Genomic DNA, 27,371 nt, shown 5'->3' with positions numbered 1-27,371 from the left:
TTTTTAAAAATATAACCTCTGTTCGGTTTAATGAAGAAATGGAACTATAAAAGACATCCATCCCCATAGACAAGGCTTCAGACCTAATAAAAAGTCTAAAGATTATCTAAAAAGTCTATTATTAAAGGTTATATGTGGGAGGGATGGGAGAAGGGGTATTGTTGTCTATTCCAGGTGGGTTTCAAATAGCATTTGGTTCCCTGACTGTGCAAGTGTTCAGTTTATTGACTGGTCTGGATTCTATGTCTGTGTTAACTAATGTATTTATATTAACTGTTTTTTCTCCCAGATAGCTTTGAGTGGTGTGCAGAGGTATGGCTATCTTTCCAAATAATTCTTGAATAATGTAACAGAAAGATTGTGCCCAAAACACTGTTTTTGTTCCATTATTTTTCACCATACATGCACAAACTCAATTGGATTAACATGCTTGAAACGTCTCAAAATAATCACTTCATTTTTTTTTTTAATGTCTTAGTATCACACATTACTGAATAGTATAGTGTGACAAGTAAAAGGCGCAATTCCTGATGTGGAGAAAATTTTATTTGGATAGGCAATCAATCTTAAACAGAGCACTTAGGTGATAATTACACAATTATTAATTATATACTATAAATCCTTTAGCATAAACAAGTACACTATAACAGCACAAACATTCTAGGGTCATGATCATGTTTTGTCTGAGTTACTTCTAATTCTTCACATTTTGTTGTTATTTTAATGACATATTTTATTTAACCATTTTTTAAAATATTATTTTTGGTGTATAGAATACAATTTATTTATTTATTTATCTATCTATCTATCTATCTATCTATTTATTTATTTATTTTTAAAGATTTTTGGGGGGGAATTGGGGGAGGGAACAGCGTTGGGAAATTGGGGAAGGGGAACAGACAAGTTGTTGTCTTTTTTGTTCTTCAGTCTAGTTGTGGAGGACGTCGCTTCACTGGCCCATGTTGGTATTGTGATCATTGCATTCTTCCTGGCTGAAGCAGATCAGTTGCCGGCCATTGGATGGCCACTCATGGCAGTTCACAGCAGCTCATGCTGGCTGCCAGGCACTCACGGTAGCTTATGATAGCTTACAGCAGCCCACTGCAGCCTACGCCGTCGCCGGCGACTCACCACAGCCCAACTCTAGGTCAAGCTGTTGTTCACCATCTTAACTGTAGAGGGTGCAGTGTCACTGGCCCATGTGGGATCCGACCGGCGGCCCTGCTGCTCAGAGCTCCTGCTCCCAAGCCAACTCTTAACCAACGAGCCACTCAGCCGGCCCACAATTTATTTTTATATTGAATATATGTGTTCATTACATATGTCTATCCAATGAGCTTGCAGATTTCCTTTGTTAATTATAACCCTGTGCCTTTACTGTCTCTTTATTAATGCAGACAATCATTATCTATGAGTAATTGCAACATTATTCTCTCTTATCTTTATGTCTTTTATATCATTTTCTCTTTTCTTAGGAATTAACAGGGACCTCATTCACTGTTGAAACGATGCTGTTATAGCATCCTTGTCCCACCCTGATTTTAAACGAGAAGCTTCTAATGGTTTACCCATATGGATGACATCTGCTATAGGTTTTTGGTAGATACATTTAATCAGGTAAATGAAATTCTCTTCCATTCCTAGTTCGCTAGGAGATTTGGCTTGAAAATATGTTAAACTTTATGCATTTTTAAAATCTATTGATATGATAATGTTTTCTTCATCAATCTTAATATGGTGAATTAGAATAATATATTTTCTTATATAGAAACATCCTTGCAGAATCTGCAAGGATGGTATAAACTTAGTTACTAGGTATTACTTTTATATACATTGCATTATTCTATTTGATATTATTTTACTGAGAATTTTCACATTTATGTTCATAAGTAAGGTTAGTCTGTAACTTTTATAATTTCTGGACTGAGTATCAAGGTTTTACTAGTTCCATAAAGTATTTGAGGAATTTTTCCTCTTTTTTCATACTATGAAATTATCTATTTCTTAAATTATCTATTCCTTGAATGTGGTGAAAATTTTCACTTATAAAACACCCTGGGTCTAATATTTATTTGGTGGGTAAAAAACTTCAACTATCTATTTCTTTAATGGTTATAGGCATAGACAAGGTTTCCATTTATTGAATGTTATGATAAATAATTATAAAAATGCTAATGTATATTATAAAAATATATAATACACCCAAAATTTTTATCAATTTTGTTTAAATTTTCACATATTTTGACTATGTGGTCAATATTTATTCCTGTTCCATTTAAGAAAATATGAACGTCCTTTTAACTGTTGGTTTCAGGTATTTATATCTATTTATTAAATTTAACTTGTTAATTTTGTTAAGATCTTTTATATGCTTACATTTTTTTTCTGATTTATCTATAAATTACTATGAGAATCATGTTTAAGATACCCTGCTCTAATGGCAAATTGATTAATTTCTCTTTATAATTCTGTGAAGATTTTGCTTTATATAAGGACCTGTTATTAGCTGAATATAAGTATGGAGAGGGGGACAATGTGTGGATGGACAATCTTTTGCTGGAGAGGTTAGGCATGTGACTCATGGGTCCAATCAACTGTCTCAGCATAAACCAGGAATAGAAACGGGGTTACCCATAAAAGATCTGTAGTGAACCCTCTCATCTAATGATACAAATCCCTATGACACACACTGGAGGACCACAAGATTTTTAAGACTCTTCTATCATCAGAAACATTGCCAACTTGAACTAAGGAGGAAAGAGACTGAATTAAATGATCAAGGCTTGTCAGACTCCCAAAATTCTAGGAAATGGACTGGTAGAGCTACACAGCTATAAACACATGCTACCACTTAAGAAAACTGACTCCATGGACAGAGCTGCAGACACAAACACAGAAGACAGGGAAGCAGGGGCTCATGAAGCCTCCGTGGGACCAGAAAGTGGACCTTGAGCCACAGAAGGTATTCTCAGGCCTAAAACCTAATGGAGTTTGCCCTCCTGGCTTTTAAACATGCTTGGGACCAGTGACCCTTTTATTCCTTCCAATATCTCCATTTTGGATTGGTGAGCTGTTCTTATGCCTGTCCCACCATTGTATTTTGGAAACAGATAATATATTTTCTGTGCACAGGTCGAAAGATGGAGAGGAATTTTGACTTAGGATGGATCATATGCTGAGTTTCACCCATACCTGAGTTAGATAACTTAGATGATGAGATCTGGTTCTTTTTGAGTTGAGGATATGTAGATGAGATTTTGGCTGTATTGGTGATGCTGGGGTGAGTTAGACTTTTCGTGATGTTGGAATGAAACGAATGTAATTTGCACATGGGACAGATATGATCTGGGGGAGCCAGAGTATGGACTATAGTAAATTGAACAGTGTCCTCCCAAAAGATATTACCTTGGCCTAATCCCTGGTACTTGTGTCTGTGACCTCCTCTGGACATAAGGGTCTTTACCAGTATAATAAAGTAAGGCTCTCAGGGTAAGATCATCCTGGATTTAGGGTAGACCTTAAATCCAAGAGCTGGTGTCCTTATAAGAGAAAGGAGGAGGTGATTTGACACAGAGACATGGGGAGGGCAACATGAAGTAGATGCAGAGACTGAAGCGATGTGACTACAAGCCAAGAAATGCCAAGAATTGCCAGCAGTCTCCAGGAGCCAGGAGAGAGTCATGGAACAGGTTCCCCCCAAAATCTGCAGAAGGAACCAACCCTGCTGGCATTCTATTTTGGACGTCTGGCCTCAGAACTGAGAGATAATAGCTTTATGTTGTTTTATATCACTTAGCTTGTGGTAATTTGTTACAGCAGCCCTAAGAAACTAACACACTTAATATGTTTTCCATTATTTTATCTTCTGTGATCCTATTATTTTCAGATGTGTCTGATTAACAGTCTAGAACTTTTTTTCGATGACTTAGGTGCATTTTATTGGTTTTCTTTCAGAATCCTACAAAAGAGCAAAGTTAAAAACTAAGGCCCTGGGAAGAGATTAAGAACCCTTCCTCTTTCCTGAGGGCCCATCACTGGGCCCCAGGTTCCCAGGCTGTCACTGCTGCAGTTCACGGGGGTGGAGGTCTAGTTATTTTTACTCCTCACGAAGCCCAAAAAAGAAAAGACCTACCATCTAGCAATCCATGCCGCTCAGGCCCACCCCCACATGTTGATCCTGATTGCAGGAGGCCGTGGTAAGAATAGTTGGGATCCAGTAGGAGTTGTGAACCCCAGAAGGCTATAGCTAGGGCACAGTCTGAGAAGAATCTTTGTCCTCCCTCTAGGTGCCCCCTAAGAACACTATTGGGCCCAGCACCTCACTCCCAGAAGCCCATTCTTGGGCCAGGAAGGGCCAGAGCCCAGGGCCTTGGCTGGGAGGTGGTGCTGGTAAATGCAGTCTGACTTAGAGGGGCAGCAGTCATCCCCCTGCATGAAGAACTGAAATCAAATCTGCCTGATTCAGGCCCTGAAGTTCCTGAGACTTGCTCCTTCTCAGCCCCCTTGCTCACCCAGAATTTGTGGGGCCTGATGTAGCTGGAAAGGGCACAGAACTGGGGACAGGCCTTGATGACACCCAGCAGGAAGTCTGGTAGGCTCTTCCACCAGGTGTATAGGCAGCCCAGGCACTTGGCATGGGCATAGTTGGGCAGGATGCTGAAATCCACTCAGCCTCTGGCTTGTCCCACACGTTGTCCATGCAGATGCCACACAGGACGTCTCAACCATCCTGCTTCCTCTCGAGGTCCAGGCTGTGAAGTGGGCCCATGAGCTCCTGGGCATGGTTTAGCTTGGGCTGAGACCCCTGGGAGTAGCTATGACTGCTGTCAACAGATAACGGAGACAGGGACTTCCAAGAGCTGCGACCAACCTCTTCTCCCTCATTGGCCAACCTCTGCAGGCCCAGGCCCAGCCCAACCCACAGCCACAAAGGGCAGACAGGTGAGCCCAGAGCCCCTGTGGGTCAGCCTCAGCTAGGGCCTTGGCGAGGTGGTGGTACCACTCCAGGTGACCAGGGGTTGTGGGTCCTGACAGATGCATCAATCTCCATGAAAGCAAAAGCCTCCCTGGAACTATCAGCAGACCTGGGACACTTTCCTGTCATGAGTAAAATGGCAGCTTGACCCCCAGTAACAAGCTTGTCCAGCAAAGTTCTTGCATGGCTGCTGGTAGTGGGGCTGCTCTCCCCACCAGGACTGCTGCCATCCAGCCTGCGGTGTCCATCCCAGCTGCAACCCCTAGTGAGAATCCTGATTTATTTTTAAATCCAATTTGACACCCTCTTTTAACTGGCAAGTTCACATCTATTTACATCTATTTTTATTGCTATATACTTGAAAATATTTCTATTGTCCTATTTTGTGTTTTCTATTTGTCCTATTATTTTTATGCTTTTCCTCTTCCCTCCTTATCTTTTGATTGGTTCCATTTTTTTAATTTACCTAATTTCCTTCTGAAATTTTGAAAGTCGTTCACTGTATTTTTGTTTTATTTTATTTGCTATTTTACTAATAACCCTTAATAATTTACTACTTGTATATAATTTTAAATAAAAATTAGTATCGCTACTCTCCTCTAACAAATAAAAGATCTTAGAAAGCTTTAACTAAAATCACTCTATTCGACAGATATTTTTATTGCATTTCTAATTCTATCTTAATTTTAAAATATTTTTAATTTAAAAAGTTTCAATTACAGTTGACATTCAATATTATATTAATTTCAGATGTACAGCATAGTGTTTAGATATTTATATAACTTACGAAGTGATCCCCCATACATAGTTATTACAATATTATTGACTGTATTCCCTATACTGTACTTTACATCCCCATGATTATTTTGTAACTGCCAATTTGTACTTCTTAATCCCTTAGCCTTTTTCACTCAAACCCCCAACCCCTCTCCCCTCTGGCAACCATCAGTTAGTTCTCTGTATCTATGAGTCTGTTTCTGTTTTGTCTGTTTATTTTGTTCTTTAGATTCCACACATAAGTGAAATCATATGGCATTTGTCTTTCTCTGGCTGACTTATTTCACTTAGCATAACACCCTCTAGGTCCACCCATGTTGCAAATGGTAAGATTCATTATTTTATTTTGATTTTTTTAATTATTATTATTAGTTTTAGGTGTACAAAACAATGCAATAGTTATCCTTTTCACCCCTCACAAAGTGACAACCCCCCTCCCCCATCCATATCATTCATATCTATTACAATTCCATTGACTCCATTCCCACACTATATTCCACATCCCATAACTATATATGTATTAAATTACAGTTGACATATAATATTATTCAATGGCAGCTTCAGAATACAGTGCAGTGGTCAGGCCTCTACACCATCCATGAAGTGGTCTCCCTGACAAGATATGAGACTACCTGGCCCCCTAAAAAATATTTACAACATTATTGATTATAATCCCCAAGCTGTCTTTTCTATCCCTGAGGCAATATTGAAGTTACCAATTTATGTTGTCTGTCCTTTCCCCTTCTCCCTCATCCCCCACCCCATCTACCAACCATCAGTTTTTCCTCTGTGCCTCTGAGACTATTTCTGTTTACATTACTCATTTATTCAGTTCTTTAGAGTCCACATATAAGTGAGATCATATGGTATTTGTCTTTCTCTGACTGACTTATTTCGCTTAGCATAATGTTCTCTAGGTCCATCCATATCGTTGCAAATGGTACGATTTCATTCTTTATAGTGGAGTAATACTCCAGTGTATAAATGTACCATAGTTTCTTAATCCAGTCGTCTACTGATGGGCATTTCGGTTGTTTCCAAGTCTTGGCTATTATAAATAGCACTCCAATGAACATAGGGATGCATATATTTTTTCGAATTAGTGTCTTGGGTTTTTCTGGTTAAATAACTCAGAGTGGAATTGCTGGATCATATAGTAGTTCCATTTCCAGTTTTTTGAGATACCTCCATACTGATTTCCATAGTGGCTGCACCAATCTGTAGTCCCACCAAAAGAGCACCAGGGTTCCCTTTTCCCCACAACCTCGCCAGCACTTTTGTTTGTTGATTTATTGATGATAGCCATTCTGACCGGGGTGATGTGGTATCTCATTGTGATTTTTACTTGCATTTCTCTAATGATTAGTGAGGCTGAACATTTTTTCATATACCTGTTGGCCATCTGGATGTCCTCTTTTGAGAAATGTCTCTTCATGTACTCTGCCCATTTTTTAATTGGGTTGCTTGTTTTTCTGGTGTTGAGTTGCATGACTGTTTTATAAATTTGGGATAATAACCCCTTATCAGATATATCATTGACAAATATAAGATTCATTATTTTTTATGGCCGAATATTGCATTGTTTATATGTACCACATCTTCTTTATCCATTAGTCTTTTGACTGAAGTATTAAATCCATTTACATTTAAAATAATTAGTGATAGGTCTGTAGTTGCCATTTATTAATTGTTTTCATAGTTCTTCTCTGTTCCTTGCTTATTCTCTTGCTTTCTTCTCTTGTATAATGATGACTTTCTATAGTGTTGTGTTTGGATTCCCTTCTTTTTATTTCTTGTATATCTCTTGTAGATTTTTGGTTTGTGGTTACCATGTGCTTCATATATACCAAGCTATGTTTACAGCAGTTTATTTTAAGTTGATGGTCACCTAAGTTCAAACACTGATTCTAAAATCAGTACCTTTTTTACTTATCCTCTCCATGTTTATGTTTTTGTCATTACTTTTTACTTCTTTTGTGTGTGTGTGTTTGTGTGTATCCCTTAATTTACTATTGTACATCTTTCTACTTTTGCCTTTTAACCTTTATACTAGCTTTAGTGTTGGTGGTTCCACTGCTATTATTATGTTTGCCATTGTCAGTAAGAATTTTTTTTCTTTGTGAAAAATCTTATTCCTACATGTACATTTTTCTTCTTCTTAAAGCAGTCGTTTTAACATTTCTTGTAATATTGATTTGGTGGTGATGAACTCCTTCAGCTTTTTCTTGTCTGGAAATACCTTATTTTTTTACCTACAAAACTAAATATTTTTTCATTGACTCAACATTTTAGATTTACCCATGTGTTAACCTTTGCTCATCATTCCTTCTTGCATCTCAGATACATCTTCAATTTCTTTTTTTCCTCTTCCTAAAGTAAGTCCTTTAGAAGCTCCTTTAATGAGGATCGGTTGTTAATAAACTCTCAATATTTATTTGTTAAAAACGTCTACATTTTGCTTTCATTCTTAAATAAAATTTAAACTAGATATACTATCAGATAGACAAGTCTTTTCTTTCAACGTTTTGATTATTCTCCATCTTAGCGCTTCTATTGTTGACATTGAGAAGTTAGCTCTCACACTAATAAATAGTGCCACCCAATAGTGTAGTCTATGGAGCTTGTTAGAAATGTAGACCCCACCCTAAACCAGTTAAATCAGAACCTTGAAGTGGCAGGGCCACTTCTACATGCTTATAGATTAGTGTTTCAGGTGATCCTGGGGCTCATTAGAAGTTGAGAACCGAAGAGTAATTCATGTACAGGCGACTTGCTTTTTATCTCTTCCTACTTTTAAGGTGTTCACACGCTATGATATGTCTAAACGTGGATATATTTTATTTATTGTACTTGCAAATTTTATTATTCTTACATGTGAAGATTCATGCCTTTCAATAATTCTGGGAAATCATCAGCCATTATTGCATCAAATATTACCTTTCCTACATTTTTTCCTTCTGTAACTTCAATTACATGCATTTTAAACATTTTCATTTTTTTCTTTCCTATAGTTTTTAATGTAGATGCCTATACATTAATACCCCTAATATTGTTTTCATAGAAAGAAAATTTTCTGAATAGGAATATCTGTAAATGATTACATTTGCAGAAATTTAACTCAGTTGAACCATTTATCCAACAAATACTCAGTGACCGATACACATTTCTAATCCCAGCATTGGGAAAGAACTTTCCACTAAAATAGTATGGCATTTTACTGTTACTGCAATTCCTTAGAGCCTTACCAAAAGAGCATCATCAAAGATATACTAGCTAAGACCCTTCCAGTATGTATTTGTTAAGCAAAATCTCTTAGAAAATGTTCAAGACAAGTTTATGTTATTTAATTTTCGTTTTGCAATGTGTTCTTTTACAACAAGGTCCCTATGCATCATATTTTTGTCAATATGCCATAACTTAATTTTTAAATGTTTCTCAGTGAATAAACAGCCAAGCTGAAAAAAAAATCCAAGATATTTCCTGTTGACTTTAAAATTCATTTTGTTAATAGTTGTATTCATAGACTACACAGAAAATCTGTTTCCTGGTATTTCAGGGACCTTTCATTAAATTTGGTGATTCAATTATCTTCATAGAAAAGAACATCAGCAGTTTTAGAATGCTGGAACAATAGCTCCTCTGAGCCCCTCAGTGCTTCCTCTCCACTGGTAAACATAGAAGGACAAAGACCATGAACAGAAATAAAATCAGACATAGAACCTAATTGGGGAGGGGGGCATATTTTTCCTTAACATGCTGATGGATGAATGGGAAACTCAAAACTTGAGTTTTAAAAGCTAACGCTTTTAAGATTAATTATCTGTAATGAAATATGTCTGCATGCTATGTAAATAAGAACTTGGAATGAGACACATCTGTCATAATGAAATGCGGCACAGGGAGATTAGACTAAAGCTTTTCTTACAGTGAGTTTTTGGATAAACGTTTTCTTTATTAATAAAGTGTCCAATTGTTTGGAATGCTTGCACTAAGACTTGGATGGAAATAAGGTCAGATTGTTGCAAGAATTTTGTATGGATTCGTTGAGGATTCAGCCTGATTAGTTCATTTATGCTCAGCGGAGGCTATGACGGCTCCATCTGAGTCAGCCATTGCCACGGTCTTCACCGGGGTACGGGATCCTCTGGGAGCTGAAGACTAGTCCCTGATAGTCACTTATTGGCTTATTTACACAAGAAGCTCATTCAGAAGAAATTCCTTTTTTCTCTCTCTCTTCATCTAAGAAACCCTCATTAAACAGACAGAAACCATTGGAAACTGAGCCTCACCCACCGCTCTCCTATAACCCCCGCCTCTCCCTTTCTGCTGCCTCTTTCCCAGTGGCCTGGAAACATGCACACGTCCCTGCCATTTTAAAAAAGGAATTACTTCAAAATGTCCCTTGAATTCTGCCTATTCGCTTCACACTCAACTCACTGAAAAAGTAGTGCAATTCCATGACTTCCCTTTTATACTTCGCTTTCATCCTGAAACCCATTATAATCCAGCTTCTGCCTGGATTCAACTATGAAATTCCTCTTACTAAGATCACTAACGGCAACACAGGGGCTCTATTTCAGGCTTTACCTTGTTTGACCCTCCAGTGTACCCAGCACCACTGATGGCTCCCTCTTTTCCTGAGGCTCTTTATTTCTTTGGCCTCTAAGATTCCAGTTCTCCTGCTGCATCTCAGTTCCACTCTCCCTGGTCTCCTCTTCATCATTCCTCCCATTAAACATTGGTGAGCCCCAGACTCCCATCCTGAGGCCCCTTCTCTTCACACCCTGCCTGGGCAATTTCACCCTTGCTCACAGCTTCCCCTTAAGGCTAAGAATTCCAAAGTCTGTGTCTGCTATTCAAACTCCTCAGCTTCAAATCTATACATCCCACAGATCATATACCGTAGATTTTAAATGACACTTCAAACTCAATGTGACCAGAAAGCTTTCATTAAAAAAAAAAAGTTTATCCTTCTGTATGTCTTACTCCTCTCAGTTATTCTAAACAGTAACCAAGGAATTATTTTTGTCTCTTCTCTCTCCCCAATGTCCACCCTTAATAGCATTAAGTCCTGTGGACTTCCCTCCATCTTACCTGTCCCCTTCTCTCCATTCTCAATGTCACTGCTGTGGTGTATAAAATATTTTCTCCTATCCAGCCTCCCTGTCATTATATTTGCTTCCTTCAAGTCCATGCAATACCACTGCCAGAGTGATTGGCTAAAGTTACAAGTTTCAATATGCTGTTGAAAACTCTCTATATTGAACATATGTTATGCATCTCTTTAGATCTTTCATCCTCCCTGTCTCCCAGGCCTCGCCTCACCCACGGCCACCTCAAACATCTTGATGCATGCCTGTGGAGATCTTCTGCCTGGAGCCAAGGCCTGGAGCTTCTAACTCCCTCCACCACATGTTGGTACAGGTCTTCTGAGGAGCAAATGCCAAGATGCAATTAGCCATGCAATACATTTCTGATCCTGATTGAAGGAGAGAAGATGGAAGGAAGTTGGGATGGAAGCATCTCAGACTGTAGTGTAGTGCTAAGAAAATTTTAGCAGGGCCATTGGGGAGTCCTCAAGCTAAAAATTTCCTGTTAGATGGGTCCCCTGCTTCCTAGCAATAGATATGCTTTAATATCACTGCTATGATCAATCACTGGGATAGACAGAAGGAAGTGTGGTTTCTGTATAGCACAGCATATCCTCAGATAGAGCAATTCATACTGTTGGATAGACATAGCAGCAATCCACTGCATGATGGAAGTGGCACATTTGGGATAGGGCTGGAGCAGGTCCAAAATTGTGAGTAAATTACCATAAACTGCTAGCCGAGGCTGCCATGCCTCCTACTTGTACTGCATGAATGTCTCTCCTTCAACCCATGAATTTCTATTGATCAACCCTCAGAAGGAGAAAAGACAGGACTGGCTCACAGATGCATCAGAGTGCTATGTTGGTGTAACTAGAAATAGACTGTTGCCACATTATAGCCCCATTTGTGGGTGACCTTGAAAGATGGTTAATAAGATGACCGTGAATACTCTCCTGACCAGCCCAGTGCTTGTACAATGGGCCAGCAAATAGAGTGGTCAGGATATCAGGGATGAAGAACATGTGTGGTCCTAAAAACAAGGGCTCTTGTCATCATGGCCAGTTGAGCTACAGCCACTTCTGAGTGGCCAATGTGCTAGCAGCAGAGACTGAAGCTGTGCCCTAAACACAATGCCATCACCTGAGGTATCATCCAACACCCTACCAAGTGGCAAGTCCATTATATCAGATGTTTTCCACATTAGAGGGGACAATAATTACTCATCCATACCAAAATTGATACACACTTTGGATGTTGGGTTGCCTCTCCTACCTATGGTGCCTGTATCAACATCACCAAAAGGGCACTTAGAGAACACTTTCTCCTTTAACATGTATTCCACACAATGTTCACTCTAACATGGGGCCTTTTTTACAGCAAAGGAGGTGAAAACATGGGCTGTCACCAGGGGACTCACTGATATAGTACCAGGTACCCCCCAGACCTCCATCTAGAAGCAGCCAGACCAATAGAATGATAAACAGCCATTTGAAGACTCGGCCATGGGTCCAAAACCTTCCAGGATCTGGTTGGTGTCTTCTAAGAAGAGATATAAGCGCTACATCAACAGCTGATACTATGCCTCCAACAGTAAGAATGCATGGGTCCAAGAACCAAGTTAAGTAGAAGTAGCTCCCTCACCATCAAAAACAGGAGTCCATGAATAGTATTTGTGCTGCTATTCCCTGCAATCTAACATCTTGCCCAACTAGAGGTCTTAGTTCCCAAGGAAGGAACACTTCTGACAGTGTAAATCATAAGAGTTCCATTGAACTTAAAGTTTTAACTACCACCTGACCACCCTGGGGTTTTCATATCAATAGTCCAACAGGCAAGGAAATGATTTACTGTCTGATTGAAATAATTAAGGAGTTGGTGTTTACCCTCCACAAAATGGAGTCATAGGGAATAATGTCTGAAACCCAGGGGATTCACTAGGTCTCTCTCAGTACTGCCATGCCTACTAATAATGGTTCATGGGAAAATGTAGCAACCATGACCTAAAAAGTACAGAGCAAATAAAGGATCAGGCCACTGGAAGCTCTAGGTCACTTCACCAGCAAAGCAACTTAGGCCAGCCAAAAGTTGGCGGAAAGTGGGGGAAATATAGAATGTATGATAAAGGAGTGAGATGATAAATATCAATTAGAACCTCAGGGGCAGCCCCAATATAGAGATTGTAGCTTATTACACTAACCCACTTGGCTTAGTGTTTCTGGAAATTGCAACCTGTCACCATCTCCAAAGGGACCCTGTGACTGATTGACTTGTTCCTTCCCTCTGGGGAAGCAGTGAGGGCAACTTGTTCTCACAACAAGGGAAGTCTCCTGCATTATATTAAGGGAGCCACAAATAATGGAAGGTCACAAGTAGATCCGAAGTGCATGAGACTGTCTATATTGAGCACATATTATGTGCCCCCTCAGATTGTCTCAGCCTTACCTGTCAATAGGCCCTTGGTCATTTGTTCTGCCTCAACCACTGCCATCATGACCAATTCCATGTAGGCCCATGCAGTCCTGCTGATTGAGACATCTGGGGTGTCTGGCCCTCCTCCTCCTCCCAGACTCCAATGACATGTCACACTACAAGGCATGGAATCTGGTTCTCCAGAAGGTGCCAGGTGATGCAACCCAGAAGTATCAGGGAGTTTGTTTGAAAACTTTGTTCCATGGGAGACTAGAGAAGGGAGGGCTAGCAGATGAATTCCCTCTTCATGCAGATGGACTGCTTTGAGGCACAGCTTCTCTGCACAGCCTACTTGGCATGTTTCATGTGGCTGAGAAACTGGCTGTTTTTTCTTGAAGCAATGGCCAGCTCCATAAAGTAAGAACTTCTGTTATCATTTCTCTTCCCCTGTCTCACTACCCTGACATTTACCCTTCCCAGGAAAGCATAGCCATCTGATCCTTGCCTAGGGTTCTGTTTGGTAAAGAACCTAGGCTAAGTCTCATTTCACTGTTTACTCTACCTAAAGAAAATCTTATATCTGGTTCCTGCCGACATTTTCAACCCCATCACCTGATGGTCACCTACACTCATCTTTTGGTGAACCAAGCAGACTTACTGACAGGTGTCCAAGTTGCCCACTTTCTTCCCAGCATCATATGTCTGCACCTTCTCTTTTCTCTGCCTAGAGAGTGCTCTCCTGCCTACTCCCTTCAGTAAAATTCTAACCAAACCATGAGCAAAGTCGGGCAATAGTCAATCCAGTACTTCACAAAACATCACTAACATTAACGAGAATGTTTAGAAGCCTCTTTTGAGCTTGCTTAATACTGAAAGATTAAACAAGATAAAAAGCCACATATTATTGGATAAATACCTTATTTTGAGTCTGGCTCAAAATAAAAACACAAAAATTACTCATTTTCTTATAAACAACTAAAGGAAAACATGTACCAAAGAAGATTTATTCTCAACTGTAATTTCTTTAATAAAAACAATGATTTATGAAAAACATTATGCATACTGGAATGGCTACTTTAAGTGGAATAAAAAACATTTTGGGATAAAGTCACAGAGATCTTTCCACATACGAAATCCTGCACTGCATAATTCATAATCAAGATGTTGAAGCCAGAAGTGTGCCAAGTGCTAGAGATGTTAAAAATTGAGTTACTTCCCACGAAGCCAAGAACTTTAAAATATAGTACTCTCTTTCACAATACTTTGCAATGACATGCGGAATAACCATGATAATCTTTTTAATGACACAGAGGGCTTTTTTTGGCTATTGTGACAAAATACATAAAAGATTTGCTAAATGTCAAAGCATTATACATTTTTATTATACAGAACATCGTGCTCCAAATTTGCTTTTTTCTGGGATGACAAGTGGCTGTCAGGATATGCTGTTTGGAAGATATTTTCAAAGACATAAATACCCTTAATCACTTCCTTCAAAGTAAGGCTGTCATTTTGATCATTTTGATTTTGATAATGAGAAAATAACTTCTTTTTGAAAGAAACATGCTCTGGGGAGAATATTTTGAAAAATGGATGTTTGAAATTATTTCCATCATTATATAATCATAGAACTGAAAACAATGTATGCCACCTATAATAATTATCTTATGTGCTCACGTATTAAAAGTGAAAAATACATATTTCAAATCTGATTTTATTTTTAATTTGTTTTTCAGTTACAGTTGAAATTCAATATTATTTTATTGAGCCGTGTTTAATTTGTTCATATGTGGAATTTCAGTAAATCTACACTCATTTATAAAACTACACAAAATTCAGGGCCTTTTGATGGCTTTGCACAAACAACTGATTGATATCAGGGAAGACAGACATCTGGTAGAAGCGTTCCAACAAAAATCTTTGCATAATTGGTGAACGGGATTGAAAAACAAGCATCACAATCCAGCAGGCACAACTAACAATACACATCTACAATGTGGGTGTACGTATCCTTGTGAGGTATCTTTTCCGCTAGGACCACCATTAGAGCCAATTATGAAAAGAAACTGAATTTTTAGAACTAGAACCTAAAATCATGTTTTTCAAAAACAATGTGCATATTCAGTCATGTGTTTGCAATGATAATTTTAAAAAATATAATTGCTTATTTCATCTTTGTCTCATCCTTTTTAAATTTCAATTTGTTCCTGTTTAGTATATAACTCATGTATATAATAAATAAACACACATTAATTAGGACCATATGGCTATTTTGAGCAATGATTTCTTGGATATGATACAAAATACAGAGGCAGTAAAGGAGAAAATAGATAAATTGGACTTCAAAATTACAAACTTTTGTGCATCAAAGGACACTATCAAAAGAGTGTAAAGACAACTTACAGAATAAAAAATATATTTGCAAATTATATATCTGATAAGGGATTAATATCCAGAATATATTTAAAAATACTTTAGCAACTCAACAACAACAAAACAAACAACCCAATTTTAAAAATGGGTGAAGTACTTAGATAAACATTTCTCCAAAGAAGATATACAAATGAGTCCATAAGCAGACGAAAAGATGCTGAACATCACTAGTTGTTATGGAAACGCAAATCAAACCACAATGAGATACCACTTCATACCATTAGAATGACTATTATTAAAAAGAAAAAAAGAAAAGAAAAGGTGTTGGTGAGCAAGTGGAGAAATTGGAACCCTAATACATTGCTGGTGGGAATGTAAAATGTTGCAGCCGTGTTGGAAAAGAGTATGGATGTTTCTCAAAAAGTGAAATATAGAATTACCATGTGATCTAGCAATTCTACTTCTAGGTATATACCTACTAAAAATGAAAACAGAGATTTGAACTGATATTTGTACACCAACGTTCATAGCAGCTTATTTACAATACCCAAAAAGGTGAAAACATCCTAAATGTCCATTGACACATGAATGTGTAAACAAATGTGATGTATACATACAACGGAATATTATTTGGCCTTAAGAAGGAAGGAAATTCAGAGACATGCTACAGAATGAAAGAACCTTGAAGATATTATGTAAAGTAAAAATAAGCCAGACTCAAAAGAACAATATTGTATAATTCCACTTATCTGAGGTACCTAGAGTAGTCAAATTCAGAGAAACGGTAAGTGGAATGGTGGTTGCCAGGGGCTGGGGGAGGAGGAAATGGTAAGTTACTGTTTAATGGGAACAGCATTTCAGTTTGGAAACCTGAAAAAGTTCTGGAGGTGGTTGTACAACAGTGTGGGTGTACTTTATACCACTGAACTGTACACATTTAAATGATAACTTTTATGTTATGTATATTTTACCACAATAACAAAAATTTTAAAAGAGTACATGACTAAAATGTATGTACATCTGAAGGATAGGCAGACAGACAGCAAGGGTAGATAATGGAAACTCCGTTATCCTCAGAGAAAGAAAGGAGGTGGGACAGGAAATCTGTCTTGCAATTAAGACATGGAGGCATATTTCCCGTGTAACTCTTTGAAGGATACAAATATTGGGCACCCTGGGAGATACCAGCAAGACATTCTCCTAGACCACGAACATGGAGGCTTTTCTCAGTATCTATCCTGCCTGCCTCCATCTTCCCAGATTCTGTTCCGACCATGTTTTCAACTTCATGGCAGCTGCTACATTGGCCGGTGCTAAGGACTTCTGATAACTGATAAGAATGCATCGGTGAATGTGGTAGGAGGATCTATGCCACCTTTCCCAAGCATGCAAAAGGAGCTACATTCAGGCAAAAGTCTCCCCACGTGCCTGACACCACCCAGGAATGAGTCAGGAGCAATGAAATAATGGTCTTCGCATTGCTGAGCAACCATCCAGAGCTTAACTATGATTAATTATTTTAAGCAAACTTCGCCTGCTCATGTTTCTTCCCCCAAAGTCTGCGTTTTGAGATCTTATTTAAATTGAGATATTTGGAGTTAAATGTTATTAACAGTGAAACAAACAACATAGGGTAATTCTTCTAAAAGAAATTTAAATGAAATGTAAAACCCTATAGTGCTTTCAACTTAAAATATCATTCTATGCCTAGGGCAAAAATCAAAGACAATGTCTCCTTTTATTAAAGATCACCTGGAAAACAGATAATATTTAATATGTAGAATGATAAATCTACAAAGAATAAGAAACATCAAAAGGCTGCTGTTAGAATCTGTGGTGTAGCAGTAGTTAAACACTGAAAAACCAGTAAAAATTTCATATTTAAAGCAAGCATGCTAATCTCCAGATATAGAAGTTATAGAAATCTTACATTAAAAAAAATTCTGACAGTACATTTTTATATCGATATTAATGCATTTTCTTTTACAAAAGATAAATTTGATGTCAGCAGCTCTGCTGGCTAGAATACAAAATTTAAAAGCACAGAGAGGAAATCAAATGTAATGGGAATATGGGGTGGAAAAATCCTCCTTTTACATTATTTCAAAATTTCCTCATTAGACAGTAACTCATTTCTATATCCCCAGAACCTTTTGACAATGCCTGGCACATAGTAGATGTTTCATAAATATTTGTTAAATGGATAAATAAAAGAACAAAGTTAGGCATCCATTAAATTAATTTCAAAGAAAAACGAACAAAAATAGGCTACAAAATTGCTCAGTTACAGAAGTGAAACCCCATCTCACCAGAATGGCATGCTTGGCACGTGACTAGTTAGTGGCAGAGTTTCAACTTAGACTAGTCTCTTCGTGCCTCTCCCCGGAAATTTGTGCTCAAATCACTTAGGCTTTCAAGAGCAGAGTGGAGACTATCCCTTTCTACTGCTCTCTCAAGTTCTTCTCTAGCTATTCCCCAATAGCCAAGAGAGGCAATGGAAAAGAGGAGAGCACCCCTGTTCTCTTCAGCCCGCTAGAAAGAATGGAAGAGGAAAAAACGTCAACAGAAGTGGGAGCAGATCTTGAAAGGGCAAGGAAGAAGAGAGAGACATAAGAAGAATCATCCTTATTGATCTGAGGATTCACCACCATTTTCACAATTTGCTTCATTTGCTTAGAATTAATGTTCTGTGACGTCCTTTTCAGTACTAACTTTCAGTATCAAAGAACCGAATAAAATCCTAAATGTTTTTTTCTATACCAAATGTACACCATATTATTGAGCCTAAAGGACAGGCACTACTATATACCAAGTCGAAAATAATGTTTTATAAAATTAGGATTTTTTTCCAATGACCTATTTTTCGGGTAATAGTAGTTAAATCTCAAGAATTACCAAAAAAAGACTAAACAATTTTTACTAAAAAAAATTAAATGAAAGTTTCCATGTTTATTCAAAAACATGTAAGAACGAAGAAGAACCAATCGTAAAACACAAATAATATTTAGATTCTAAAGAAAATAGGAACATTGCATTTGTTTTCAAATAAGTTGTTACAAAAGAGATGATCTAGTTAGAAAGCGCTGGCCAGTGTATATGGTAGAAAAGCAATAGGCACCCTTCTGCTATCCCTTCAGTTTTAGCAGAGTTAATGCTGAGGTTTATCATCAGCAGATTCCCCAAACTCATCTACAGGATTTGCTAATTCAGTCATGAAAATAAGCATACAGTTCAGGTATCATGGAAGAATACAATGGTATTTCCCTCTCTTTTTATAGTGCAATGCTTTAGTTTTCACAGTAATCTTTATGGGGTGGGAAGGGTTGTAAGTGGAAATGAGAGTTATTTCCAAGGAAATAAATGCCTTATGGCATATTTAATATAAAACAAAACGCCTGTCTCCCAACATCTATTCAGCGAGTGCTGGTTAATACTTTCCTTACCTGATATACATGGTCCCGATTCTCTTTCTATACAGCAGAGACTGTTACGCTGGCCAACCGTTTCCAAAATCTATCTGTTGAGAATTACAAAGAATGTTAATAGATGCTACAAGCAAAACCAGATCTGTCATTTAAAAGTTTGAAAGACCCTGGCTGAAAGAGAATGAAAGTGGTTTGTTTGCTACCAGCTTTTCATATTCCCTTAATATTCTCATGTGAATAGAGAAACTCCAAGAAGGTGGTCTAATAAGAAGTGTTTTCCAAAAGATTTGGCACCTTTTTTCCTCAAAGCACCTTTGAAGGGGCAATGTGGTTCCCTCTGCTTCTCTGATAGGAAAGGCACCTGACGCCCTTCTTAGCTCTAACTCCTGAGGGGAAATCAATTCTCCTATTACTTTCCTATTTACAATCTGTCAGCAGTTTAAAATACTTTAGGGCATTTGAAGGATTTAACACAAAATCCTGATTTGGGCTTGTAAAATCTGGCCCCTGAATGAATCTGCAGCTTTTCCTCTTCATTGTCTTCAGGTAAGCCCTAGAGGGCACTGTCTCTCTCTGGGCCTTTGCACGGTCCTTCCTCCCTCCTGCAGGAGTTGCTTACCCGCCTGGGAACAGCTCCTTTTCCGGCTCCCCTCCCCCTGGCCTCAGTGACGTCACCCCCACCCCCAGCCACCACCCCCATCTGGTGTGGGTTCCTGTGCCAGTGCCACAGTTTTCGAGACTATCCTCTGTCTCTCAGGCGCCGTCTGCATAGCAGGTAGTGTATAAATGTTTGCTGAAGAAATGGATGGATGGATGGATGGATGAAATTTTCACCTAACAGAAGGGATGGGTATGGGGAAGGGAGGGGTTTAATGTCAACAGAATGTGCAAGAACACTCTGCTATGGTTTTTATGTGCTATATTTTGCTGCCTCTTTAAATAACCAAGGACTGGCCAAAACCCTGCCATTTATGGTCAAGAGAAAATTTCATTTTTATTTTTCACTGTATTTGACATATAAACATCCTACTGCATAAAATCTACACACACATTCTTCCACCCACTGGTGAGTCATTCATCTATGATTCTACTTTCCTGCTACTACTAGATTCCCTTTCTTGACACGTGAGGTCTTTAGCGAGAAGCTGAGTTTTCCAGTATTGTAGAAATGTTTTTTTTTAAGAGGAAGGAAAAATAATGATTCCAAATAAGCATCCAACTATTTGTCGACTGGTACAAGCACGCTTTATGAAGCAGGATGGGTCCGAATAGGTATTGGGTTCAGGATTTAGGAACTGGATATTGCTCTATGTAATTGAATTTCACCAACAATGTGTGACTGCACACTTGCAGGAAGCCTGCGAATCCTAACCTGTTCTAACCCTGCACTCCCGCAGCTCCAAGCGACCTCACCGCTGCCAACACCACTACAAACTGCTAATGGAGTTTCCTGCTCAAGCGCAACGGAAAGGTTGTGTGCTAAACTGCCAATTAGTAAGAAGGAAGAAAAAGGCCGCAATAATTTTCTGAAATCATAAACTGGGAAGTTTACTTTTTTACTTCCTCATCCAGTCTCTTTTGTTTCCCCCTTCAGTTTAATGTAAGTCCCAAAGAGAAATTTAAAACATGTCCTAACTTACTCACATATGGATTATAGTAATCAGAATCAAGGCTGCATTTATGCACAGAGAAAGTAACCATCTATTTTGTGTGACCACATAAATGATGTGCTTCCCTTCTCAAAAATAACACACTCCCACCTATCTTGAGAGCATGAAAAATTGAGAACTAGAGTCTAAATTAAGTCCTGTCTTCTTGGAGAAGTCTGTCAGGTTTGGCTTTCTGCAATATAATGCTTTATATTAAAATTACATTTCCCTCTCTCTCTCTCTCTCTCTCTCTCTCTCTCTCTCTCTGCACACACACACACACACACACACACACACACACACAGTGCCAAAAAAATGTATACACATTTTAAGAAAGAAAAAACTATTAAAATTGTAACACTTCTTGGAATTAAAATCCGTCATTCCCAAAACCATCTTTTGAGCAAACGTCATACTGCACGTTGCAACCATAATTCAATTGAACCTCGAAAAGTAATACATAGATAACATCTTTTAAAATATGTATACATTTAAGTGTGTGTGTGTGTGTGTGTGTGTATTCAAACAAGTATAAAGGCACTAGATACCTAAAGGTTAAATTGTTTTTTAATGGTTTTTGAAAACTAAGACTGTAACTCTAAAACAGTGGTTCTCAACCTTTCACAGGGGTCACCTAAGACCATCGGAAAACACATATTTTCAATGGTCTTAGGAACTGAGACACCACTCCTCTATCCGTCTCCAGGCCTACATGCAGATACGCCCACATACGAGTATCCGGCGACCCCTGTGAAAGGGTCATTCGACCCCCGAAGGGGTCGTGACCCACAGGTTGAGAACTGCTGCTCTAAAGACTACTTTGTAGTGTTGTTTGGTGATAGAATTGGTTTGAATTTTATGTACATAAAAATTATATATATATATATATATATAAAAATACAATTCACTTTTGTCTGATCATTTAATCTACCTTTGGGGGACTTATTTCCCCAAAGTGAAGGTGTTGGATGAAATGATGACTATATCATGTCCAACACTTGCATAGTATTTATCTACTATGTACAAGGCACTGGACTGGCCATAGTATGAAATATAAAGATGCAATAGGAGGCAGGGACTGGGACTTCAAGGACATCATTGTCTCCAAAAGCAAATTATTCCTAGGAAAAATTCATCCTGGAGTATTCCTTCCTGGGTCAAGGTCAACTGCCAGGGGAAAAGCACTGAAATTTATATTTCAAGGGGGGAAAATAGGACCAATTTCTGGCATGATTTTTTAAACTCCTCAGTGTCAAACTTGGACTGAACATTTCAAGACCTTTGACCACCTAATAATGTTATTTGTCAATATGAGAAATCGGAGAAAAGAATGAGCCACAAATTTAGGGTCTTACTAAATGGGCACATTAGGTATTAATTTGCATAATATGGGTATATTCTGAGTCTTGGGATGTTTAGTACAACACACTAGATGAAAAGTTGTGATTGCACATTTATATTTTTAAGACAAAATAGATTCTGCCAACTCCTGAGCTAAAGGAACAGAAAATATAAGCACACATAATGAAGACTGTAGAAATTTGATATAAAAAGGATGTATTATGTTGCCTGATACATCTTCCCATCAACATGTTCATTATAATATGTTTTTTTGTTCTATCCTATTCAGAATTTCTAGCTGTCTGTCTGTACATTGATTTTATACCTCCCACCACAAGGCTTAGAAATGTTGACAAGCATCTTCCCATACTCTAAAATGATGCAATGTGAGGAGGAGGACATTTCTAGTGCTTTAATCTCCATTAAAAAAAAATGCTCACATGGTTAATTTGTTCAATGTCAAGTCTTTGGTATCTTGTCACTCCTTTTGAATATACTGATATCTAGGCTGAGCTCCTTTCCCAAAAGGGATCCTTAGTACAGCTCTGATTAGATTGAAAATGCTACCAACTAAGCTCTTTGTAGAAGAAGAGGTATGTTAAAAAGGGTGTGGATTATTAGTTTCAGAGATGTATGTGTACCATTCCAATCCATTGTCACCAAGGCCAAATGACCCACCATTGGTAACTGATTCTCTATTGTGGTAAGTTAGTTTCTGATCACGTACCTCCTCTCCTCCCCTAAGTCCCTGCTTCTATGTCTAACATCTCTGAGCTCCTCCCTAAGGGAATGGAGTTGTTTCCTTCTTTCACTTTCACATGATTGTGTTGAGTGAGAGGCAGCTGGGCAGCCAAATGACTGCAAAATTTAGAGTTCAGAAGGCCTGACTGCATGCCCTTCCCTTGATGCTTATTACTGTATCACCTTTAGCAATTACTTAATTGGAAGTTCAATTTATTTCTCAGTAAAAGAAAAATTAATAAAATGCACTAGATCTATGATGTGGAGTTGCTGTGACGGGAAGGAACTAGTTGACATGAGAACATTTCATAATCCACTCTGTGACTTGACTTGCTACGGGGGCTAGGGTAAGGCAAGTGACCTGAGCACTGGCCAGACCTTTCCCTCCCATCGCTTCACAGCTGCTGCTCTGCCTCAACTGCACTCCGCCTTTGAGCAAGACCACGTGCGAATGTCCTGGAGGTGAATGGATGCTGGTGCCAGTCCCACTTCCCATGAGCCTGTCTTTATGTTCAGGTCTCTCTGGGGGCAGGACTTGCTGGTACTCGGGCTGGGTTTTGGGGGGTAGTTTCACAACTCTGCTCTGGAGCCTTATTTTTCATAATTGTAAAAGTCAGAACAGGAGTCATTTTAAACAGATTTTTATCCTCTCTGTGCCAGAACACTGTTCAACAAACAATCATTGGTGCTCAAATCAAACAAAAATATGATATTATGTAGTTCTTTGAATGATCAGTGGACTCCTGTTTTTGTCCAGTGTAATTATTAAGTCAAAGAACAACTCATTTGGGGATCAGATATGAGGCCAAGAGTAGTGGAACAGGACAGAGTTCATTCTGCAATATTTTTTTCTCTAAAAAGGTCACTGCTGTTACCTCTATATAACCTGATAAGCTTAAACTGAGACTCCTGAATTAAATTTTCAAGTATTCTGGATCCACATAGTTATCCCCTTAGTCAAATTAGGATTCCAGGGATAGACGTCAATGTCCTGTGTCAGCCAAGATGGGTTCTGACTGGCTGGCTATCTGTCACTGAAGTACAAGAAGCTGAGCCATCACAGCTTCAGAAACTGTCACCTCGTACCGCCCGTGTGAATTGCTCTGCTATGAATACATCTAACTTCCAAAGAAGGAGATAGCACCTCAGAAATCAATCGTTTTTTAAATTATATTCTATATGAATCTTTTCTTATAAATAATATTAGATATCGTTTATGTTACCACATCACAGTAGCCAATACTTTTTTAGAAGTATTTTTATTTCTCTCAATTTTGTTTTTATCATATGATTCAAAATTAATGACATTCAAGTATAAATAATGTTGTCACATATAATCTCAGTGTTGTCACAGGTGAGGACTCCAGGTCATAGCACAATGCTGGTGCAAAATAGATATCTACTGAATGAATGAATGAATGAATGAATGAATGAATGAATGAATGAATAAGTCAATCAATTAATTGATTTTAAGTGACTTGCCCAATCTTGAAGAGTTAAAAGATCAGACTTGAGCCTATAACTCTGGTCCACTGTTCCTTCCACTGCATCATACCCCCTCTGCTCTTGCTAACACAAGGTAAGTTTAAGCTAATCATCGCATCTAATACAGATTTACAAGTACCTGATTACACTTCCTCTCAAGCACATGTGGAAATGTTGATTCCAGATTGCACGGAAATATACTGAAATGGGGTTCATTATGACTAAGAACTACAACAGAAATTCTCTTGTCTTTCTTTCTGCCTTGGATACGCTCCAAAGGAGGTTTAAATTTTGCATTTCAAAACAGATTGTCCCATGTTTCATTCCTGGAACTTTTCTCATTGTTGAGAATCCTAGCAAATCACATGTAACCATACAGTTGTGGGAAGAGTAGGACAGAATGTAATTTGGCAACAATTGTTTACAAATTAGCCAGATATGTTACATAGATTGTGCACCCCTCTTTCAGTAAGTGTAGGAAGGAAAATACAGCAATCACAGAATAAAAATACTTCACTTTCCTTACTGCAGAGCAGTTTCTTCAAAAAGCTGAAGTCTTCAATCATAGAGGATTCCTTTCTCAGGCTATTGTTAGACCTCAGACTATAATGCTATAACATTGGGCTGAGAGAGAACAACATACAACACACGACGAGGAACAGAATGGCCACTAGAGAGGGCAGAAAGTCCAGGTTTTAGCCCTTTCCATAATATTTTAAGTATAATCACAAAGCAAGCTCTAGGCAAGGACTGAAGTGTAAAAGGGTACAGCTTTATTCCCATTACATTTCTTTCACAAAATAATGACCCATTTCTTCTGCACAAAGGTCAGGAGAAGCCAAATAGCATTGCATTACTTGATGAGATCACACCCTGAAGAACATAACTTCAAGCATACCCCATTTATTGATTGGCATTTAAAAGCAGCTAAGATTTTACCATTTAAAAGGAAAGACAGTCAACAATTTGTGTGTGCTATATTCATTTTTTAAACATTAGGATGCTGAGAGCAGTTCTCAAGTGTTTAGTACACACATTTATAGAATCAGAGTAAGGATTGAAACCTACAGCCAATCCCTGAAACACTTACCAGTACCACCTGAGGATGAAGGAACCACCATGGAAGGGAGGAACACGAAACATAATGGATCAAATGGGGTATTAATAAGGCCCAAACTATGGCCTTGGTTTTCCTTATAACCAGTCACCAAACAAGTTGGATCCATTGCAAGCCAGTGGAACAGGAGTGTTGTGCCATTTTCATCACTGTGGTTGTTATTAAAGGCATTTAAGAATGGAAATGTATGATTTCCTAATTTTACCAAAGACTTATAAAAAATGTATCCTCCATCCTACTCACCCTGTACCAATACAATGCAGAGAAACACCACCTACCTCCATTACTGACTTGCACACAAAGCTGCCCTGAGGACCACAAAGCCTTGGACTATGCACACACTTTCGGTGTTCCTCTAAGAGGGTGGGGAGGAGGTGATGGTGGTGGTGGTGCGGGTGCTCAGTGTGCTGGGAGAATGCTTGAGAATCACAGAATTATGTGTTCTTCAGCTGCAAATCTCTCTGGCAGCTTCCCTGTAGCAAATGAATAAAAGGACAAAGGCAAGTCTAAAATTGGTCCTTGCTTCCATATGGCGTCTTCTTCCCATTAAAAAAAAAAAAAAGAAATCAACATCATTTTTAATGCTGGTTCAACCTTTGTTTTCAAAAATTAATGCTGTTCCTCAAAATTGTTAATATTTACTTTTATATGTCAAAATCAGAGATTAAGTCATATAGTCTTTAACAGAACAAGTGTAAAATATGTTATGACCTAATACAGAAAATTTAAAAAAGAAACTACTAAGGCGATAAATTGCCTTGGTTATTGTATTTTCTGGCTAATTGGAGATTTAGCAGAAGAGTGTCTGTTTAAAGGCTAATTGTTTTTACATATTTCTACACTGTTCTAGTTGCTTTCCTGTCTTAGGAAGCACTTCATATTAAAAGTGCTCTGTGACAAGTTCACCTAGTTCACAGGAGAAGTGGGGAGATGGCACCCATGAAGAGAAGTATGCACAGTATTATGGGAATGTCGGCTAGAAGCAGGGGGTGCTCATCACCTCAAAGGGGGTGAGGGTGTAAGGAGAGGGAGAAAGAGAGGGTCTTTACATTTCTAAGACAGTGCTTCTTAACCTTTTTGATGGTCACAAATTCCTTAAACAATTTGATAAAATACGAATCCTTCCCCTGCCCAATTGTATACATAGATGAAATTTTGCAAATAATTCCACCTGGAGCTGCACATGGAACTTGGGTCATGTATGCTTAACTCTTGAAGTTCCTTTATTTACCAAATGTGTAAAAACTAATTTATTTCCTTATTTCCCTATTTCTCCACAGGGTAACATACTGGGGGGAAAAATCCCATCTAAATTTCTAATTAGTAAGGCATTACTTTTAGCCTTAAGTTTTCTGAGTTATTTGTCTTGATAAAGTATTTACTCAAATATTCTTTTTAAATTTCTCTGATACCCTACGAAGCAGGTGGGGAGCAGTGTTACTTATTCTTCCTGGACAGGCAACAAGAGAGCAGAGTTAAGATGCAGAGATCAGACTAACATTCTTGCCCTCTGGCTTCTCACCCTTCCCGCCAGGTCGGCTTCCCACTGCCCTCTGAGAACCTCACCCTGGGCACCCGTGGACATGGGGAAACTGAGTATTTGGGTTTTACCCCGGGTAGCCACTTGTTTCTTGGTTTTACATGTTGGGTTTCTGTTTCTGTTTTTGTTTGAAGAGAGAATTAATTTGGTTGTATTAAATATTTCTTAATGTTTTTGTTTCTTCTTTATTCCACATAGTATTGTTTACTACAAAATATGTAAGTATTATGTGAAAAAATGTAAACATTTGGGTAAAATATCAAACGTATGATATGAGAATGATGTAAAGCTTCATCATAAAAACCCAGATTAAAAGAAGGTAGGCCCCTTGCTTGGTAAGTTTCCTGAACTTAGTAGGAATGAACAAGAGGAGACGAAACAAATCAAAGGATCAGGATTGGTCCTGCTCTCTGGGGACGGTGGGTGCTGAAGCGATGAGCATGAGC

The 27,371-nt window shown here is 38.4% G+C and overlaps 1 long non-coding RNA gene across 1 annotated transcript in view; it reads right to left on the bottom strand.

Annotated features, from left to right (window-relative positions):
* LOC109388473 (uncharacterized) overlaps positions 1–27,371 on the bottom strand; it is a 94,373-nt gene that overhangs the window by 37,579 nt on the left and 29,423 nt on the right. Inside the window, exons 2-3 of the long non-coding RNA XR_002125220.1 lie at positions 25,664–25,858; positions 19,071–19,144 (exon numbers count right to left, since the gene is read on the bottom strand). This is a non-coding gene — a long non-coding RNA (uncharacterized LOC109388473). The remainder of the gene's footprint in view (positions 1–19,070; positions 19,145–25,663; positions 25,859–27,371) is intronic.

The sequence above is a fragment of the Hipposideros armiger genome, unplaced genomic scaffold (assembly GCF_001890085.2).
Source record: "Hipposideros armiger isolate ML-2016 unplaced genomic scaffold, ASM189008v1 scaffold_198, whole genome shotgun sequence".
Lineage (NCBI taxonomy): Eukaryota > Metazoa > Chordata > Mammalia > Chiroptera > Hipposideridae > Hipposideros > Hipposideros armiger.
Note: the sequence above shows the minus strand (reverse complement) of the source record. Positions and strands in the feature narration are given on the sequence as shown.